Here is a 23,589-nt window from a genome sequence, read left to right as displayed (position 1 = left end):
AATGGAGATGTTACTGGTGTCCGCTCAAGTAAATTGATGAGCAACAGGATGACAGTGACAGTGACAGTCATGCAATTATCATTAAATATATAATCTTAATTTAGAATTATTTTATAATTTATTAACTTTTTCTTCAGCAGAAATTTTTCATAAAAATCCAACATTTAAAATGAACAAAATAAAGCAAAATGCTATTTTTACTCTAGCCATTCATCCTCCCTAACTGCAATTGCTATTAATTCTTCTTTCATTTCCTTCAAGGAAAATTCACAGAAATAAAGATATGCAATTATCTTCTCAGTTTCTTATTAATTTTGTAATGTCTAGATGACTTTTGACCTCTTATGCTCAATGCTTCCAATTCTTGTAGCCAGATATAGAAAATAGAAATAAATTTGTCTCAAAGTCCTCAACTGTGTCACGTGGACTGCATTAGTCAAGGGAAGCTGAAAAATCATACTTAATGCTTAATAAGATAAATATCCATAATATATTAAGCGGTGGGTAAGAATATCTTTGGTTTTATTAGTGACCGGCATGGTATGAACTACTTATCTTGAGAACCACTTTAGCAATAAATATAGGTCAGGTATATAAAACACATAGAGATAGAGTTATTTATTAAAGAATCTGAGGTTTATGTCCATCTTTCCTCAATACTCTTTATCTTTATATTTTTTATATTTAATTTTATCTTTAGAATATGGCTTCACATATGATAAGCATGACTTCTTTTTGCTTTTTTATTTTTCTCCTCTACAGATTTAGTGTCAATATGTGCCCTTCCTAAAGACATTTTCTCTATTAATAAAAAAAGAAGAGTGAGAAAGAGAAACAGAGAGAGAGAGAAAGAGGGATTTTCTTAATACTTTAGTCAACATTATAATAAAAGAAAAAGTCTTAATGACTCTAAATTCTACATCATAGCTGTATCATTTTCTCTGACTTTATAGTATATAGTTCTTATTTTATCTTTTTAAAAATTTTTTTATTTATTTTATTTATTTGCTTGCTTTTGGGGTCACACCCGGCAATGCACAGGGGTTACTCCTGGCTCTGCACTCAGGAATTACTCCTGGCGGTGTTCTGGAAACCATATGGAATGCTGGGAATCAAACCCACGTTGGCTGAGTGCAAGGCAAACACCCTACCCACTGTGCTATTGCTCTAGCCCCTATCTTTTATTTTGAATCAGACACATAACTATATGACTCTTCCAATAATTCAGTATGATCTTTTCAATCAAGATCATTACCACTAACATTTTCATAATATGCAGCATAATACATAAAAGTCTATACAAATTAAGACATGACATCTTTAAGAAATAATCATTCTATCTTATCTACCTAGAGTGTCTATTTTTGTAAAACTTCATAGAGTTTAGTAATTTAGAGTAATTTTAAGTATTCATTATTCAGCATTAATGACTAATGCCATTTATATTGTATATTCACATTATGTATGTTTATTATATGTTAAAACACTATCAATCAACAGTTATTTCATTATTAATTGTTTATGGGTTAGATACTATTTTAATATTATTTTAATTATTTTTAATTATTTCTTAATAATTAAAAAAGTCTTGCCCGCACACCTGGCTGTCTTCCCCAGGGCCCCTCAGAGGGCATGGGCTCCAGCTTCCCTCCCCACCCCAATCAGAGTTCCCGGTGGCCAAAGACCACCAGAACCTAGCCACAGCCGTGCTCAAGGCCCCTCTCCACATGTTCAGACGAGCCTCACGCATGAAGGTACTGGCAGAGGAACCCAAGTGTGTGTAATCCCATCAATGGCCAACATCCAGAGACTTAAAAGCAAGTTCCCAGAAGCGATATCTTATAACCTACTTCTCCCAGAGGGAGAAACTATCAAGCTACTGAGAATTTCCTGCCCTCATGGGACAGCCTTGCAAGCTTCCCAAGGTGTATTCATATGTTAAAGCCAGTAACATGCTGGATCTCATTCCACTGACCCTGAAAGAGCCTCCAATGGCATTGTTGGAAAGACCGAGTGGAGAGTGGAGAGAGGCTTCTAAAATCTCAGGGATAGGACGAATAGAGAGGTTACTGAGCCCGCTCGAGAAATTGATGATCAACGGGATTTTGTGATTCGTGTGTGATTCGTGATTCTTAATTTGCAAATGAGCAATTGTTCTGCTGGATCATTTGGGTCTCCATTTTTATTTCACTTTACTTAATTATTTTCATCAGACTATTATTGTGTTATTACACAAGTTTCTGTATGCAACACTAAAAATCAGGATGATGCATATGTACTACATAAAGTTCAGTACTGAGAGTCCAATTTTATTATTCACCACTTATTTGTTCCTTCTCTCTCAGTTTATTCACACACATTATTCTATCACTATTGTGACTTGTTACTTGATCTTTTGATCCAAAGCAATCTCAATCCCTCTCCTCCTACCCCTGCGTATGTGGTGTGTGCGTGTTTGTGTGTGTATGTGTATATGTGTGAATATGTATGCATATATGGCAATATCTCAATGAATGATATTCCATTATGCCATTTAACATAATTTCATGAGACAATAACAGTGTTTTCATTCATTGCTCTTGCTTTTTCTTAGTTATTCATAGTACCTATATGACCAGAGACAAGGTCACAGTTTTTGATTGCTCTTTCCCACCTTATTCAGTTTTTTACAGAGTGTTTATTAAATAAATGCTGAATGGATGAAATACTGAAGCTGTAATGAAGAATGATTTATTAAATTAAAACAAAGTTGTTTTAAAATTTTTAAAAGTTGGAAATAATGTGTCATCTCACAAACTATTTTGGAGTTCTACAAGTATATATCTAATACTTATTGTGAACAATTTTTTGGCAACACAAAATACATAACATTTCTGTGATCTTATAGAAACTCATAAAACTGAAAAAGCAAGCATTCATTTACGTATGAGGCTGACTTTTAGGATGCTGAAAATACAGTGAATCTTTAAAACACATATAAATATATAATGAAAATCAGGTATATAAATGTGTATATATGTATGTATATGCATATACCTGCCCTTTATGTTCCAAAATTTTATTTTATATCTTCTATACCATACCAGGAAACATTTTATGCCAGAAAATAAATTTTATTCTACATTGATTGGAACAGAAACTCTTCTCTCAGAATCAACTGCAATTATACATAAGATATCAATAAAACCTTGTGAATAGATCAAAGATCATAGCTGTCAATCATAAGGTAAAATTATTTTACTAAATATGTTATTTTGATAACTGTGCTCAAATTATTTGATGAAAAATTAAAGCACATACTTTTAAATGAAATAGAATTTAATTAATCATTTACAGCAAGCCATGAAAAATATGAAATAAAATCTTTCCATTTAAGTGATTATTTCCTAGCATAACAAAATTTTCCACTCCTACTCAAAGCAAGCTACAGTTATTTATGTTGTAGTATTTTTTATTTATCATTGGTCAATTTTGCCATCTCCTCAAACTTTTTCTACCTCTTGTTTTGCCTTCAATTAAATTAAAACAAAGACTGTTAAAATATATATGGTTTCTCTCTTTCTCTCAACTTTCCTCTGCTTTCTCTAGGCACTTCACCTAATGTCATGGCATCCTATACACATATATTTTTAAGAATATCAAAAGTATTGGACTGAAGCGATAGCACAGCAGTAGGGCATTCACCTTTCATGCAGCCTACCTGTGTTGGTTTCCTCTGCCCCTCTCAGAGAACCCCGCAAGCTAACAAGAGTATTGGGCCTACACGGCAGAGCCTGGCAAGCTGCCTGTGGAGTATTCGATATGCCAAAAACAGTAACAATAATGAGAGTTTGATTTCTTCAATTCCTACCTGAATGCCCTTAATAACTTTTTCTTGCCTATTGCTATTGCAAGTACTTCCAGTACTATATTGAACAGAAGTGGAGAGAGTAGACATCCTTGTTTCGTCCCTGGTCTTAGAGGGAAAGCTCTTAGTTTTTCCTCATTGAGGATGATGCTTGCCTTAGGCTTATGATAAACGGATTTGACTATATTGAGGAAGATCCCTTTTAAATCCATTTTGGCAAGAGTTTTCATCATAAATGGGTGCTGGATCTTGTCAAATGCATCCTCTGCATCTATTGATATGATTATATTATTTTTATATTTTCTTTTGTTGATATGATGGATTATGTTGATTGATTTCTGGATGTTAAACCATCCTTGCATCCCCGGGATGAATCCCACTTGGTCGTGGTGTATGATCTTTTTGATGAGTTGTGGAATTCTATTTGCTAATATTTTGTTGAGAATCTTTGCATCTGTATTTATCAGGGATATTGGCCTGTAGTTTTCTTTTTTGTGGTGTCTTTGTTTGCTTTTGATATTAGGGAGATATGAGCCTCAGAGATATGATACTATACTTAGAGAACCCTAAAACCTCTACCAAGAAAATCTTAGAAACAATAGACTTGTATAGTAAAGTTGCAGGCTATAAAATCAATACCCAAATGTCCATGACTTTCTTATATGCAAATAATGAGAGAGAAGAAAGCAACATAATAAAAGCAATCCTACTCACAATTGTGCCTCAAAAAATCAAGTACCTCGGAATCAGCTTCACTAAGGAGGTAAAGGACTTGTATAATGAAAACTACAAAACGCTACTTTAGGAAATAAAAGAGGACACAAGGAAATGGAAAGACATCCCCTGCTCATGGATTGGAAGAATTAATATTGTCAAAATGGCAATACTCCCCAAAACATTGTAAAAATTCAATGCGATCCCTATAGGGATACCCTTGACTTTCTTCAAAGGAATGGAGCAAACACTCCTGATATTCATATGGAACAATAAGCCCCCATGAGTATCTAAAGAAATTCTTGGGAAAAAGAAAATGGGAGGAATCAAACTTGCATGAACTTTGCATATAAGTGAATCAACATGGAAAGTATCATGTTGAGTGAAATGAATCAGAAAGAAAGAGACAGACATAGAAAGATTGCATTCATATGTGGAATATAAAGTAGCTGAGAGGTACAAGCTTGCAATGATGCAATTTTTGGCAAATATTTCTCTGGAGTTAGTTACTGGATCATGATCACCATCACAAAATCCCGTTAATCACCTATTTCTCCGGCGGACTCAGTAATCTCTCATTTCATCCTTTCCCTGAGATCTTAGAAGTCTATCTCGACTCAGCCCTCCCAACGATGTCACATGGGGGTTCTTTCAGGGTCAGGGGAATGAGATCCAGCTTGTCACTGGACTTAGCATATGAACACACCACGGGAAGCTTGCAAGGCTCTCCCATGTGGGCAGGAAACTCTCAGAAGATTGCCAGTTTCTCCCAGAGAAAGAAGTAGGCTGCAAGATATTGCGCAGCCACAAAGTGGCTGCTTACTTCCGAGAGCTTGCTTTCAAGTCTCTCTCTGGATGTTGGCCATTGATGGGATTACATACACCTGGGTTCTTCTGCCGGTACCTTCATGCATGAGGCCTGTCCTAACATTTGGAGAGAGACCTGTCCTAACATTTGGAGAGAGACCTCGGGCATGGCTGTAGCTAGGTTCCGGTGTTTTTCGGCTGCTGTAAGCTCTGCTTGGGGTGAGAAGGGAAGCTGCAGCCCATCCCCTCCAAGGGGCCCTGGGGAAGACAGCCAGGCGTGAGGGCAAGAGGCTCTCTGGAGTTAGTTACTAAAATACAGAAATCCAAAACCGTGTGGCTGCTTGACCTCATATCTTTTCATTCTCAGCAATGGAAAACAAATTATCAAATGCTTTCTTTTCAGCAGGTCCAACTTTGGGGGGAGAAACTCCAAACAATAATAGTGAGTTTTTTGTTGAAATGTTGAATGTAATCAAATTAAAGTGAAACTAAAGTGAAATTTATCAGTTACACAGACAGGGGGGGTGGGCTGGGGAGGCTGGGGGGTTGGGGGAGGTATACTGTGATTCTTGGTGGTGGAATATGTGCACTGGTGAAGGGATGGGTGTTCGAGCATTATATAACTGAGACTTAAAGCCGAAAACTTTGTAACTTTCCACATGGTGATTCAATAAAAGAATAAATAAAAAAAAACACAGTAACAATGTCTCACAATGAGAGACTTACTGGTTTCTCCTCCAACAAATCGATGAGCAACGTGATGACAGTGACAGTGATCAAAAGTATTTTCTCAGGTGTTATCTTTTTTCATTATTATTATTATTAGTGAATCACTCTGAGGTACAGTTACAGATTTACAGTGTTCCGTGCTTGCATTTCAGTCATACAATGGTTGAGTATCCATCCCTCCACCGGTGCCCATTTTCCACCACCAATTGTCCCTGTGTCCTTCCCACCATCCCCACCCCATCCTTCTACCCACCCCACCTCTGAGGCAGGGCATTCCCTTTTGCTCTCTCTTCTTTTGGGTGTTGTGGTTTGCAGTTGAGGTATTGAGTGGCTATCATGTTTGATCTATAGTCTATTTTCAGCACGTGTCTCCCATCCCGATCAGATCCCCCTCACATCCTTTATTTGGTATTCCCTTCTCTATCTGAACTGCCTTTTGCCCCAGCATGTGAGACTAGCTTCTAAGCTGTGGAGTAATTCTCCTGATACTTATCTCTACTATTCTTGGGTGTTAGTCTCCCATTGTGTTACTTTCACTGTCACTGTCACTGTCATCACTGTCATCCCCTTGCTCATCGATTTGTTTGAGCGGGCACCAGTACCGTCTCCATTGTGAGACTTGTTGTTACTGTTTTTGGCATATTGAATAGCTTGCCAGGCTCTGCCATGTGGGCAGGACACTCTTGGTAGCTTGCTGGGCTCTCCGAGAAGGGTGGAGGAATCAAACCCGGGTCGGCCGCGTGAAGACAAGCACTCTACCTGCTGTGCTATTGCTCCACCCTCTCTGTTACATTATATTCCTCAAACGGTAAAGCACATATTAATCTTATATAATATCTATTGAGAAAGAAAATTTTAAATGTAAGAAATGGAGTAAAAACTGAAGCAAAAATATTCAAAATTCAAGTGCTCAGATAACTAACCCCAGGCTTTTCTTTCTGTTAGTAAAAAAATCAATGAGTCTAATTTAAATATATTATAACTTGAATATTAACCACAACAAAATGTTAGTAACAATCCTAATAACATTTATATTTTATTACCTTTTCTATCAATTTTATTTTCCAAAATTAAAATCATTATATTCTAAATGCACTTTTTAAGATAAAATCTAAAAAATCAACTCATTGTCTACCATTTTGAGTTAATTTTTTAATTTTTCCTATTAAATAATAATGAAGAAAACTTAATTCCTTAGCCTCTCCTATATAGCCACACAGCTCCTCCTAGAGCTACATTTTATATTCCAAGCTTTTGCTAGTCAATTTTCAAGGCTTCCAATAAATGATCTCTTTGAAGTGGCATTAAAATGTTTTTTAGTTTCCTGTACTTGATAGTTTGAGTTATTGATGATGTATGTATTCATTTTACTCATTTTTTTACAATTTTATATAAATGTCACATGTGTGCATATGCATTTTTCAAAGTAAACACATAGATTCGAAATTAATAGTTAATATAGCTTGAGGCAAATTATCAGAATATTTTATAAGTACTGCAACTGAACATTTTAATACATTTCTAAAATAAGTTAAACAGTATCCCAAGAGTTCACTCTCAATTAAAGCTTAAAAATACACTAAGATAGCATAAATTATAAATCAGTATTGCACAAAGCATGGTAGTATAATGTCATGGTTCTAAGAACAATAAAGCTTTAAATTTCCCTACAGGCTATTCTTGCCTATTTGGGTAAGTTGTTCAAGTTATGCATTGCCTGAAGGGATATATTCTCTATAAACAATACTTTCTAAACAAATTGATGTTCTGTACCACAAGTTAGGATTTGATTACTGAAAATGTGTATATAATGCAAAGCTAATTATAAAACACCCAAATTGAAATGTACTGTTTTTTTTTTCTTTTTTTTAGGGATTTAAATGATTTCCACCTAGGGAGAGAACTTTCAAAATACACAGAGCTAGCAGGATGCTTCTGCTACTAAACAGCAAATAGTTGAAGCCAAATAACACATTTTAATCTGTTTCGTTTTCCCCAACAATTCTATGAAGCTTTAAAGAAATCAAAAATAGTACTTAGGACAATATTCTGCATAATGCTTATCTCTAGATGAAGATTCTAATTGCTTTTTTACAAAAAAAGATATATATATATATATAGAGAGAGAGAGAGAGAGGGTATATTTCTAATTAGTGATTCTATAATTAGCATCTCATTTGGCTACTTCTGAGCAATATTAACACGAACATTTCATTTGCCATTTTGTTTCCACAGGAATTTCAACAGTCATGGTAAACGACTTTCTGGGAGCCACAATTTGTGTTAAAGACAAATGTCATAATATGTTTTTGTAGTAGTCAGAATGCTTTTTACATTTCAGAAATAAATCACTGTACATTCTCTGCTTCTTAAGGTGTTTGCTTTATCATCCTGTACATGAGAATCATTTTACTGTTATTTGTTATGAAATGATCCATAGCATTTCTCTCAAAGATAATCTTCACCTTTTATGACAAAATTTCATATGCTAATAAAAATACTTGCTCTAAGAGACTGAAGTTTATTTAAAAATGTTTCTAGCTATTCTATGTAGTCATGAATATAGAATAAGGCAACTAATACAGTATTTATAGATATTATAGTACAGAGAAAATTTCAAAGAGATCTGCTCTGTATGTTGGAATTTGTTTTAGTATATAAGAGTTTTATAGTCTCACAAACTTTATATCTATGACTTCGTTTGTGCCACAATTTACTAACAAAATATCTAAACCCTTTTCTAGAACTTTTTACTATGTCAAAAATATCCAGTTCAATTATTGGCACATAATGTTGTTCTGTACATAAAGTTTTATTTATTTTAAAATAATAAAAACAACATAAATTCCTTAGCTGTAACATTTCTGAGACTGCAGGAATGAATAAAAAAGAGAATATCAAATATTATAAAATTATAGACTAGAAAAAATTTATAGTAATTAAGTCATAAAAAGCCAATAAGAAAAAAAATAAAGATCTAACAAATTAACTTACAGTTGAGAAAATGACTAAAAATGTAGTATAGTACCCTTGCAGGTCCATTTTTTAAATTTTATTGATCCAACTTTTTCAGTTCATTCAATGTTAAGATGAGATTCACTTGTGTAAGACAACAATTGAAAAGCCAATTACATCTAAGAGGTACCTGGGGAACAGACACTCTCTATGGTAGAATGGTTATCTAAAAAATGCAGGGATAACTCAATAGGAAAGACTGACTTTATCGATAAGAAAGAATTTACATTGAGATATAGCCTAGTGACGCTGTCTCCTGAGTATGAATATTTTCACCCATCAATCTTTATTTCCCCCCTTTCTTATTCTGTACCCTCAATGAAAGGTTCATTTTAAACACATATCTCCTATATGTAAAAATAATTCTTTTTTGCACCCGTTTTTAACTAGTATGAGCCTGATTATAATCATGCTTTTATATCCTTATTTTTAGAAATTTGAATCTCCCAGAGGGTCTCCCACACAAGGACTTTTTGTAATGGTGAAATTAAATTATTTTAAATAGAGTTCAGAGCTTTCAAAGAGCTTTCTTTGTACTAGTTTGGTCCAAAATGCATTGTTCCTCTGGAACTTCCAGAAGCAATGTGATCTCTATTGTACTCATCTGTTCCTTTGCACCGAAGAACTCCACAAAAGATGAGGGCCCATGTTATCTAGAAAAATCATTAAACTATTGACTGCAAAATAGAACATGGTTCCTAAGGGGGAGATGACTGTAATTCTGGAACTGGGTCAAAAGATATTTCCTAAGCATCTGATTCTGAGCAGTACAATTTGGCAAAATGGTATATGGAATAGGATCAAACAAAAGTATAATGATCTAACATTTTAATAGGGAGAAGAGAAATTATTTCTCCTGGAACTATCTCTTCCAGCACAATAAAACTCACTTCAAGTGAAAATAGATATAAGTGCATAGAGAGAAATGTGAATTTTTCTCTCAGCTCTGAAAGGAAAGAATGAGGTACAACTCTGAATAAATCCTTAAATAATTGTTTTAATTATGCCTGGTTTTTGCTGAGGATAAAAACATCTTTTTTAAAGAGTCTCTGTTAATTTTATCTTGTAATTATCTCAGTTTTCTCTGCAGAACAATAAGAGGTGTGTGTGTGTGTGTGTGTGTGTGTGTGTGTGTGTGTGTATGCATGTGTGTAAAGTGAAAGAGAGAGAGAAAGATCATCTCTGGACAACCTACATGAGTATAATTGGTCGTTTTTGATACTGTCAGTCCTACTGCTGATATCTTGCTTATCATACATCACTAAATAGAGTTAATGATAACCAGTGAAGAGAGACAGCTATTGTGAGCACGAACAAGCTGATTCCAATAAGCCATTGATGTTACCTTTGTATAGTTTATGTTTCCAGTTTTATTGTCTCTATTACTCTAAAGGCAAAATGTTTTCCATGTAACTAGGCATCGTTCAAGATTTAAATGTAGCATCATTAATATATAGAATTGCAAATAAAAACTTCATGCCTTTGTAACTTGAAAATAAAGCATCAGACAGAAAGACCTATCACTTCTAATCTAAGATACTGGTTTTAGAGATTAGAGAGACAAACTAAATTAAGTATAGCATACAAAAATCCTGACTGTTGATAATAGCATTTATCTTTTATATCTGCGCATATCTCAAGTATTTAATGTATATTTATTCAATTTATCCATGTTTGCTATTCAAATAATGTATTCACAGATACCATAAAGAAAAATTAAACCCAACTCTTGGATTGAGTTTTCAGAACTGAAGGATGGGGGTAAGGTAGAAAGATGGTGAAGATTCCAATGGATGATGACAGAATTATATTAATACTTTTCAGTATTCTCTCTTTGCAACATCAATTGAGAAGTGAAATTGAACCTCTAAAATATAGACACTCTAAAAAAAAAGAAAAAAAAGAAAATATAGACACTCATGAGAATTATCACCTTAATTAAAATAAAAAATATGTTCCCCAGTTAAAAATAAAAATAGGCATAATTGTATTACAAAACAACAAATATCCTTGACTATCATTGAAAAAAGTGTCTGAATGTTTTATTATTGCATATATGAATAAGTGATTTTGATTTCAGTACACTTGGCCTGTTTCCAAAAGTACTGCATTTCCTGTATAATTATAACAGGTTTCATGTAATTTTGTTTGCACTAAAAGTAGATTGTGACTAGTGTATGAAGAATTTTCCTTTAATTGTGTTGAAATTACTGAAATACAGGCTGAGGCAATTGTAAGGTTTCAATGACTATGTGATGAAATGACTATGTCATGAAATGTAGTAAGCCTGAACAAGGTTTGCCTTCATAATTACAATGATATGGATAAAATCGAATTGAGGCAACTGGTAAGATTTTCAACCTAAAACTGTGTACCAGCTAAGCTACTATACTAGTTTGACAACAGAAATTTATGCAAACAGCCCTAAAGGATGTTGCATTATTGTATCTGGGGCATAGGTCCTCCAGAATATTACTTAGATTTCAAAGGACAATATATTCCCATTGGCAAGTTACCAATGCAATAAAATTGGGCAGAAATATATTTTCATCTTAGAAAAATCATCGTACTCTACAGACTAGAGAACTGGCATTGTTCTATCTGTGACCTGATTCCTCATTATTCTGTCACTCTTTCTTTTGTTCTCCTTTTGTTTTAAATTACTGAGGGATATAGCACTATATCAAGCTTTAGGTGTATCGAATTATAAATCAATGTCTTGTACATTCTTCTTTAATTTATGAATAAAAGTAATATCCTATGTTTTATCATGCAGTTGAGCACTGATTAAGGTTGCTTTTTTGGTTGATACTTAAAATCCACGACACATATTTAAATATAAGCATGTTTATTCTGCATTGGAGTCAAGCAAAAGTTTTTCATTCTCTGCATGTTACTTATGCAATAAGAACTATTTCAATATATGACAATATGTTGAAAATTATTGAACTTTTAAATATTTCATAGACTCTTAAGAAGAATGTGTTCTGTCGTTGTTGAATATAATGCCCTAAATGTGTTAGTAAAATACATCTCACCAATAGAATGCATGTTTTATGTAGGCATACCTATTTTCTATTTAGTACATTGTGTGTTCACAAATTATAAGTACGAGTTTTCAGGGGGTAGGGGGGATGGTTCGATGACACATGTGTGTTTATTGGCCCAGGGCCACCTCCTCAAGCCTCCCCCACACCCAGAGTTCCCCTGCAAAAAAAACAGAGAGATAGAGAGATGGGGCACACACAGAGGTGTGATTGATTTACATAGGTAGGACATCTGGAAATTTACATAGATCTTACATAGATAAGCCTTAAGAAATTCTCCTTTGGGGAGATTATAGCAAGGAGACACTCTGTCTCCCAGGGACATCTACATTGCTTTTACTTTTCCCACTAGTTGTATAAATTATCCATACTGGGAGTTGTTTGGATAAACACAGCAAGAGACAAAGACCCCAATACTTAGTTCTCTGGGCTGAGAGCAAGCAAGGCTTTTACCATAAATCCCAAAGTCTTCAGACCAGTTCAGCTTGTCCTTCCACCATGGGGGTCCTGTCTCTTAACTCATAACAGCTTGCATCAAGACTATGCATTTATGCTTTCTAAACTGTTCCATTTTGATGCTGGGGTAGCTTTGACATTCTCCCATTCCATCCTCTTCCCACAGTGAGACCTCCCTTTTGGGGTGTTAGGAACTATAGCAACTGAAGTCTAAAGCCAATTTTAAGACCAAGTTACAATTGGTCATAATTACTTGACCAAAAGAAGGTATGTTTCAGAATCAATCAACTCCCAAATATTAGGAGCACAGCATTAATGATCTTTCTGTGTTTAACCAAAGAACACTACTCTATAGTAAGATATAAAAAGGCTATAGGGGAAATTGAAAAACAGGTACAAATCCACAGGAGAAAAAGTGGCAATTCACAGATGAAGCCTAAAACACTTTGGGTTAATATCCAACAGTACATAATATGTTAATGAGATAAATCTTAAAATATATTCTATAAGGTAGATTTTCTAAGTCAACTTCCAACTTAGCTTTTTTTTTCCCACATATTCTAAAGTTCTGCTTTTAGGTACCTTGAGTTTTAAGAATTACTGTGTCTGGACTGGAGAGATAGTGCCAGGGTTAAGGTATTTTCCTTGCATGTAGACAATACTGATTTATTGTCAGGGACTGCATTTGGCCGCAGATCAGAAAGAAGGGATCCCCAGCACAGAAGCAGAGGTAAGTCCCCAACATTGCTGGGTATGCCCAATGCCCAAGGAGAAGAATCATTGTGTCTCCTGAATATGGTTTTCCATCTTTTAATGATGATACCTTTTGCTCTTATTCCACTTCCCTTGATAGGAACTCTAACTTTGCTGCAGTGAGTGTTCACAGGATACATTTTAACACTATATAATTTTTTAACTAACCTGTATCATTATTTTAAATAACTTTTCTATATGAACCATACAGTTTGGTCACTGTCAATCTTTTAAAACAATTTTTGCAATTTTCTTTATGTGCTTAGATAATTTACATCACTATTTTATAATGAATGCTTATTTACTTGGAAAGCTTGTGAGTAGTTCTAAATTATTATTTTTTGTTTAATACCTTAGATTTCTATTCATTTTTCTATTTCACTTAATATATTTGTATACATTTTTGGTGAGGGTTAGGGTTTGGGCAACTCTGTGCTTGTAAAAAATATAAATGCGCATGTGCAGAAGGGGGTGATGTGTGTGTGTTGTTCGCTGGCGCTCTCTCTCTCTCTCTCTCTCTCTCTCTCTCTCTCTCTGGCTCCTCCTTGTGCTCTGCTTCTGTGTGTGCCGCAGTGCTCTCTCCTGTCTGTCTTTCTATCTCTGACTCTGTCTCTGTAGTCTATACTCTAGTCTCTTGCGATCTCTCTCTATCTCTGTCGTCTCTCCTCTGGTCTCTTCTGATCTCTCTCTCTCTCTCTCTCTCTCTCTCTCTCTCTCTCTCTCTCTCTCTCTCTCTCTCTGGAGCCCTTCTCGCTCTCACTTCTGACTCTGACGGTTACTTCTGACTCTGACCCGCTGTCGCTTCTGACTCTGACTCTTACTTCTGACTTGCTTTGTGCTCTTTCTTTCCCCTGCTTCTGGCTCCAATGACTCCCTGATTCTCTTTCACTCTGTGCTCTGCTTCTGTGTCTTCTCCCTCTACTTCTCTTACAGTCTTAGTTTATATAACAGTCACATAGGGTGGTGACACAAAGGTTGGTTGAACATTAACCAGTCAACAAAGAGGGGAAGACCACTACTCCAGGAGATTAACAAAATCTCATCTACGGAGATTACACCAGATTACTAAGATTACTAAGAGACCCACTAAAGGGCAGGATCCCATCCAGGGTGTGTCACTTTCTTCTTTCCTCAGCTAGTAATCCTCTTAAGTACTTTTAGTAAATTCACTTCTAATATTTCTATGAACAGACAAGCAAGAGTTTCCTTCAAGTATTTGATCAATGATCAATTTTTGTGGTTCATTCTATGTTGTGCTTAGGTTCTAGAAGAATAGAACAAAAAAGTATTCAAAACCAGAACCACATTGGGATAGCTCAAAAAACCAGTGTGTGGTGGCATATGTGAGGTCCCAGAGCTTGATCCCTCCCACTGCATCTCTTCCCCTAGACTGCCAATGTGACACTGGGAGGAACCCAGCTACACTGAACCAAATAGCAACCTGTCACCAACCCTAACATTAAGCCACTGACCTGCACAGTCAGCTAAGTGCCATCTGCAGTGGCCTGGGGACCTTTCACACTGCTTGGAAACACCCCCTGGCAAATTATTGGGAATACGGTATGGTCAGTATTGCTTAGATTTTATTTTTCCCATTCTGCTACTATTTGCATTGCAGGGTTTTCAAAGAGCCGGTAAATAAATTCATTCTTGGTTAAGATTATGTTATCTTTTTCTAGGAAACACTGAAACCTACCTTCATTTTTTTCAGAAATCAAACATTGACTTGGTTCACACCATGAACAGAAAACATATATCCTTTATATATTGCTCTTAGGTAAAATATAGATGATAAATACTTTTAGTATATCATTGACTATCACTGTTTCTCCAACTCTAAATGTCAGTATAGATGATTTATTAGGTAATTTATATTCTTTGTCATGCTAGCTATTCAAATTTTCAGAGCTAATAAATGATAGTTACCAGTGAGCTATGTGGTATATGGTAGTCAAAATCCCAGGAATTAATTTCAAAGGAATCAGCATAAGAAATGCCTAACCCTTAAACTTGGAATAACGTCTCTAGTACTCTCTTCATTTGCTTTAAATATCATGCTGCTGTTATTTTAATGAAAAGTCTAACATTCCTAAAAGAACAACTTTGATATTCAAAAATTGCCTACTTCTCTGAATTGTAGAAAATTCCTCATTTTAAATTATACATTATTTCAAGTGGAATATTAAATAGATAATATATAATAATATGCCTTGCCATTTCTAACTTTAAGAATTATTTGTATAGGAAAATAATGGGGAATTTCTTTTAACCAACTATAATAAATTTAATGACATTCCCGTGAATATACCAATTATAATCATTGTATCCTTTTGATAATAAATTTCCATATTAGGCTATATAAATAACATAGAAAACAGAAATAACATTTTTAATAATTATATCATAATTTTATTTTAAACAATATTTGAATTTCCATCTAAAATGTTGAATTTTAGTAATTTTGATGCTATATGGGCATTTACAAAGTTGGGGATATAGCTCTAAGTAGCAGAGCAACTAATGCCTAGCACAAGACCCCAGATCCGTATGCCCTGATGGCCCCACCCAAACATCACCAGGTAAGCATTTCACTCCGCACAGGTACTAATCTAACTTGCTTCTATTCAAAAGTAAAACAATGCTATCAGCCCCAGTCTGATCTCCAGCACTGCACGTGGTCCCAAGAGTAGTTCCAGGAGCACTGTCTAAGCAGAGTCAGGACTAAGCCCTGAGCAACAATCAGCATGGCCCAAACACCCATTCTCAAAAGAAAATAGCCTATTAGAATGCCTTAGTATATACATATATTTAATGTTTATGTTAACATGTGTATATATATGTTAAGTGAAACATCATCAAGGTTACATTTTAATGCATCTTTCTGAAATAAGTATATTTAGATCATGCTAGCTTTCCTATGATTTATAAAGTAATGTTTGTATTTCTTTTCTATATAAATAGATTTTTTTATGCATCTACAAATTTATGTTTCAAAGAATATCCTAATTTTGAGGTCAGAGCGGTAGTTCAAAGGGCTAGTGCACGTGTTTGAGGCCCAGGTTTGATTAATCCTCACTGACATGGTCCCCCAGAGCACTGGCAGAAGCAATACCTGGGTACTATGCTGGAGTAGCCCTTTGTGACCCCGAGTGTAACCGAAAAAAGGAAACAAAAAAATTCCTACTTTTAGTGACAATGTTCATATTGTTTTCTATTGTTATTTCATTAATTTGGTCATAGTCCTTAAGATACTTTATTTTATAGAATTTTTATATACTTGTGATTATTTACAATCAATCATTTATTTATTTATTTATTTATTTATTTATTTATTTATTCCAATCTCTCTAACCAGTTTCCTTGGGGCATACAATACAATGCACAGTGCAAATGTCATGTCATAATGAGCAAATCCCCACTGAAATCTTTCTGTATAACTCTATAAATTTGTTCTTGATTAACGTATCTTGCATATATTAAAACTCTATTACTTTGGAATTTAAAAACAAGTCTTAAAGACATGCAAGGCTGTATTTAGAATTGTTCTTTTTTTCTGACATCAGAATGATCCAGATGATCTATTAGAATTTTTCTATGCTTCTTTTTTAAAATATTGCTCGGGGCCATTGAGATGACTTTAAATTCATCCTGCTGAGAAGCTAAGCAGAAAGGATTAATATAGGGTATGTTCTTGCATTTATAAGAGCTAAACTAGGTTGTTTAGAATCAGAACACAGCAAGTCGGAAGGTACACCTAGCAATGACTTTAACGGATTATTACCCAATTTTAAAGAGGAGAAAAAAATATGTCCTCCAGTAATTTTATTCATTCAAATGTAATCGGAATGCTATGAAATAGACCCATGAGGCACCTTCACATGAGTAATTATTTAGTTTCTCTGTTACCAAAAGAACAGGTTGGAGGAGCAGTTGTTAAATGACTTTGTCTCTATTATCTAAATTTATATTAAATTTTCACCATAAAATTTGATCTTTGATGGGAACTGCTGCGACCAAAAAAAAAAAAATGAAACAAGGAGGCCCCTCCTCAATTTTTTTTTTTTAACACTTTTGTAAATGAGAACTACTTAAATGGACCAGAGAATCACAATTACCTGCAGGGCAATTCAAGCTTCAGCTGCAGCAGCAGAAAGAATTGCCTTTTTAAGGCTTATCCTTTGTTTCCCTGGGGTGAGTTTTATTATTCCCCATTATAGCTGCCTCATTCTTAAAATTGCATAGATATGAATTAAGACACTGACCAAAAAGATGCCCAAGGCGTTAAAAGCTTTCCTTTTCTGATTTTGATTTTCTGCTTAATTAAAAAATAATATTTGAGTCCATTTTTTTACGTCTGCTAATCTCTATTTACATACAAGTTTTCAGTGTGCTCGAGCAATTAGGTATGTTTTATTTATGTTTTGTGAAGTTATTATTTTATCTTTAGAGCGCGGAGTAAATTATACTTCTTCTAATAGAATATTCAGATTGGTGGCCTTCAGGAATAAGAAAATGTCGTACATAGATTTTTATTTTTAAGCTCAAAATGTTTGTGAAAGATTTGACAGATACTTAAATACACAGATGTATATTAAATAAGGGTTTTGGATTAATATATTCCAACTATGTGAATATGTCTCTCAGTTCTCCTGTGTTTTTTGTTTTTGGCTGATTTTGTTGTTTACATTTATGAAAATATACACACATATTGTGCAAAAATGGTAAATGAATCCTTGTGTAATTGATTGTGAAAGAAATTAAATATGTATCTAAACTAATGCCTATAATGAAATTATATGAATGTGTCTCTTCTAAAATAGAAAGTAATGTTGAAGATACTTTGTTAACCTAATTAGAAAGAAATGGTTGAAATCAAATAACATTAAATATGTGGAGTAAAGGTGGTTTATAAAAAGTTATGAATCCCTTATTTTTCTTGTTAATTAATTAATTAATTAATTTTTTTATTGAATCACCATGAGAGCAGTTACAAAGCTTTCAGGTTTAAGTCTCAGTCATACAATAATCAAACACCTATTATTTCACCAGTGCAGATGTTCCACCACCAAGAACCCCAGTATACCGCCCCCCCCACCCTGCCTGTGTGTCTGATGATTTTCACTTTAGTCTCTCTTTACTTTGATTACATTCAATTTTTGACAGAAAATCTACTATTATTATTTGGAGTTTTCCCCCAACAATTAGACCTGCCAAAAAGGCATCATTAGATAATTTACTTCCTATTGCTGATCATGAAGAGCATATGATGTTGCACTGCCACAATAGCGGCCACGTAGTTTTGGAATTCTGGTATTTTAGTAATTAAATCCAGGGTATTTCTGCCAGCAGCCACTGCGTTCCAAGATTGGTTTGTGTGCCTCTGGGATCATGGCCGTTCAGGAGCGGAGGAGCCATTCATGGGCGGCTGCCCAAGCTGTTACCGACTGGATTCCACAGGATGTCAAAAGACCATGTGGCCACCCACCTACGATATGGTCAGACTTCTTCGTCAAAACCCTCAACGAACAGTTTGAGGCTCTTCATGCTCCTGGACAGAGCAGATACTATTGGGCTACACTAGCACATGACAGGGATGAATGGAGATGTTACTGGAGCTATCTTGAGCAAATCAAAGATCAACGGGATTATAGGTGATACAAATGATGCAATTATAGAGATATGTGTAGTAATTTTATTGTACTGTTTATAAAGTGTTGAATAAACAGCATATACATGAATGCACTTCTGTAGTTTTATAATTTTTAAGCAAATATTAATTTCAATTCACAGTGACATGATGTTAGCTACACAATTTGTAGATTCAGAAAGAAAAATTTAGTTAAAGGTAATATAATTTGTACATAGTAGAATAACTTTTATAACAAATAAATATTCAAATTAATTTCTAAGTCTTGGCGTTTGATATTTAGAAATATTCATAAATATTTCTGGCTATATTTATATTCATAAATATAGTTGGCAGTGATTGAAACATATGAATTTTATATTAGTCTTTTCCACATCACAAAAGTTCAATGCTAGGTAATGCAATACCTTTGTAATATAAAATTTTTTGTTTACCATACATTGTTAGTAATAGAATTATTTTTCTTTGAGCATGACTTCGTCTATGTTTCCTTTATTATAGTCCCTAAATATAAAAACACATTGCTAATGTTGCTAATAGGAAGCTATATCTAGTGATTGATGTATTGTAACATAACCATAAAATTGAAAGTGATGGAGAAGTATGAAATTGAAAATTACTAATGGATAATACTCACCAGTCAGATTTGTCCTATTCCACTGACTATGATCTTGAGAGGAAAAACAAACGTGTCATATACTTCAATAATCTTGGTTTCACTGCTTCACTGAAAAAGCATGATGAAAATTACAGAAGGCCTTATGTCAGACAGGAGTAATCTTCTAGACCTCTAGATTGGATCCTGAGGAAGACATAGAAGCAGATCCCTTAGAATGTGTAATCACCAAGCGACTAGGAATCCCACAGCTCTCTCTCGCCATCTGCGTTCAGTGGTCTCTTGCACAGCTTTCCCACCGGGCATGGCCAATGCTATGTGTGGATGAAGGAGGAAACGAGTGCCAGGCTGTTTGGTGATCAGTGATCAGTTGCCGTTTATTCCATTCTCCCCACCTGCCTATTCTAATCTCTCTAAGCCTCTCATTCCCGTCTCCTCCTGTCTCCCATCTCTCCACACTCCAACTTGCTCTGTTGGTCTCTCTAGTCTCTCCCAACTACCAACCTTGGCAATAGCAACCACATCTAGATCTGCAAGCACAATCAACACATTAAAGCCCTTCCTGACTGCCTGTAGCCAGGAGATCTGGCTAAAGGGCAAAATACCACCTAAGGGTTTTCTCCTTTCTTTAGTCCAACAATCATTTAAACATTCATCTTAATTTTTTCACTGTCACTGTTACTGTCATCCTGTTGGTCATCAATTTGCTCGGGCAGGCACCAGTAGCATCTCCATTGTGAGATTTGTTAGTATTTTTGGCATAATGAATATGCCACGAGTAGCTTGCCAGGCATTGTAGGATGTTCACCATGCACATGGCTGACCCGGGTTCGATTTTTCTGTCTCTCTTGGAGAGCCCAGCAAGCTACAGAGAGTATCTTGGCTGCATGACATCTTAATTTTACTTCTTAGTATTAGTCATTTGGTATGGACACAATAAGAGATGCATTAAGTGTGTAGATTGGCCCTCCTGGAGACATCTCACTATAGGTCTGTGACTACAGGGCTCAGGCCAGATTAATCTTTCCCAATCTAGCAGGATCTTAATCTAGTTGTTACGTTTTGGATCATGACAGAATTTGTCCATGACCATGATCTTAATTTATAGTTAATATTATGACGCTTAGCCTGGCCCATTTTGATGCCAGGGCAGCTCAGATTTTGCACTGGATTCATCCAGTTCCTTGTCAGGACCCTACTTTGGAGGTACTAGGAAGTAAAGGAAACTGAGGCTTAAATCAAGAAAACAGATGCCCCGGTGTGAATATTATTCAGAGTCAATTGACTTCTCAAGTTACAAAAACATAGCATGAACTGTTTTCCTGTGTCTATACAAAAAGGACTTTGCTCTGAATTAACAATGGAAAGGACATAAGGAGAAGAGAAAATGCAACATTTAAAAGTTAACTGAGTCTGATTAGGAGATAAAGGTGAGTGACTGGTTGGGAAGCAGATCACAAAGAAAGAGATTACAAATTAACACAGATGAATGGGAGTGCCTTGGGAGCACTGTGATGGGAGTACCCCCAATAAACCTAAGCTCCCAATGGCAAGGCAGTTGGGACCAACCAATATTATCCTACATTTCTGGTAACTTCAAGAGATGAACCTTCATCCTTCCATCCCCCACTACAACCTTATCATTACCATTCTTATTCTACCATCTCTCTGTCACTGTATTTCCAGATAAAAGCAGGCACTGGCAGAAAGAGACTGTAATAGATGAACTGGACACAGGAGACCAAGTTGATGGCAGGGAGGCATTCTCTAATTCTAAGTTCTGAACCCAAAACCCTTGTTGACAAGATCTGGAGAAGGGATGCAAGCAAGGAAGAATCAGCATTTGAAATTTCCCAGAGATGTGCGCACATTCAGGAGAGGACACTGGGCCTGAGTTACACTAAAGAATAAATTCCTTTTAAAGGGAATTAATGGCATATATGGAGAGTGTGGCATGAATGCTATGATGGCTTCCCTCCACCCTGCTATCACCTCAATTTTGTGATGACCTCTTATCATAAATGTTTTTCTCACATGTGTCGCTCATGTATGTTCCTTACTGAAGTAACGACAAAGAACTTGCCTTTGGATTCAAGATGAATCTCCTGCCTGTCATAAAAACCATAGTAAAAGTAAACTCTGTAATAGGAAGAAAGGAAGGAAGGAAGGAAGGAAGGAAGGAAGGAAGGAAGGAAGGAAGGAAGGAAGGAAGGAAGGAAGGAAGGAAGGAAGGAAGGAAGGAAGGAAGGAAGGGAGGGAGGGAGGGAGGGAGGGAGGGAGGGAGGAGGAAGGAAGGAAGGAAGGAAGGAAGGAAGGAAGGAAGGGAGGGAGGGAGGAAGGAAGGAAGGAAGGAAGACAAGACGAAGACAGGATAAAGGGAAGGGAAGGAAGAGATGGAAGGAGGGAGCAAGAAAAAGAGAGTGAGAGAGGGAGAGAGCGAGAGAGCAAGACAGTGAGTGAGTGAGAGAGAGAGAGGGAGAGAGAGAGAGAGAGAGAGAGAGAGAGAGAGAGAGAGAGAGAGAGAGAGAGAGAGAGAGAGAAACTGGCCCAGATTAGAAACTGAATTTACAACTACCACTGGGTAGTTTAAATGTTTCCGGTATTTTGTTCATTATATAATGTGAAAGCAAGTGGTAAATCAGTGAATGGTGATAGAAAGGGAATTGAAATATACTAGAAAACATTTGACAATCATGGAAGAGGAAAATTCCTTGGCAGAACAAATCTTCACTATAGATGAAATCCCCCTAATCTGGTAAAGGATATGTGAAAGGAATTTCATTTATAAGGTTGTCATGGGAGTGATATCCCTGGTGTACCTCAGTTCTTTGTCAGTGAAAGAATCAAGGACAAGACAGTGAGACTAACAGCAGAGAGAATTTAAGAGTGTTCACAGCAAAGCAGACTGCATCTTTCCAACGGAAAAGTCTCACACCATCTTTGTGGGTAAGAGTTTCTAAGGAGTGAGCTAAATAATAGGAGGGAAACGTAGAAGGGTTGGGCACGAGTTGCATGATTGGGGTGGTGTTAGTTGTGCATGTCTAGAAGAAGTACATGCTTGCTCATAGATCACGTATATCATTAGCATCCAGTTATGCAACTAAGAATTGTGTCAAACTGTGGCTTAGTGAGGAGAACAGTAGGGTCAGAATTCTATTCACTGAGCATGTTCTCTACATAAGTGTTTTTTTCTTTTTCCACATTGGCTTTCTGTAAAAGGACAGACAGTTGATGCTGTTTCAAGGGTTTTAAGGAAAGGGTAGCAATCTTACTAGGGGCAATGTTATAGGCTGGAAATTAAAACGTCTGTGATCTTGATGTCGTGATAACACTGAGATTTTCAAGCATATCAATGAGCTCCATTTACTGGTTATTACAGAAAATTATGAATTACCCATCTCTTCTCAAATACCTTCTTGAATTGCTGTCTCAACAAAATAGAGACACAGTATGTAAACAAATACATACTTTTTATACTTTTCTTTTTGCTTTTTGTGTCACACCTGGCGATACACAGGGGTCACTCCTGGCTCTGCACTCAGGAATTACCAGGAATTACGCCTGGTGGTGCTCAAGGGACCATATGGGATGCTGGGAACCAAACCCAGGTCTGCTGTGTGCAAGGCAAATGCCCTACCTGCTGTACTATCGCTCCATGACCAAATACATACATTTTAAGCAAGCAGGTGACCAGAGTTTAAGAAAGCAGGTCATCTCCAATATTGCACTTGATCCCTCTAAGAACTTCCAGTAATGACCTCTCAACAAAGTTTGGAACAAGCCGTGTGTGACCTACCCCAACACTCCCTCACTCAGCTCCAAAGGAAAAAGCCTTTCTAGAGTTTGCTCATTTTTAATAATAGTCAAATTAATACTTAGGTCATTTTACCAAAATATATATACACTTCCAAATTAATTTTGCTGCAATGTCACACTTCCCAAAACGTTTTTCAGAGAC

The sequence above is a fragment of the Sorex araneus genome, chromosome 1 (genome assembly GCF_027595985.1).
Source record: "Sorex araneus isolate mSorAra2 chromosome 1, mSorAra2.pri, whole genome shotgun sequence".
NCBI classification, from domain to species: domain Eukaryota; kingdom Metazoa; phylum Chordata; class Mammalia; order Eulipotyphla; family Soricidae; genus Sorex; species Sorex araneus.
The sequence above is the reverse complement of the archived record's forward strand: the minus strand, read 5'-3'. Positions refer to the sequence as shown.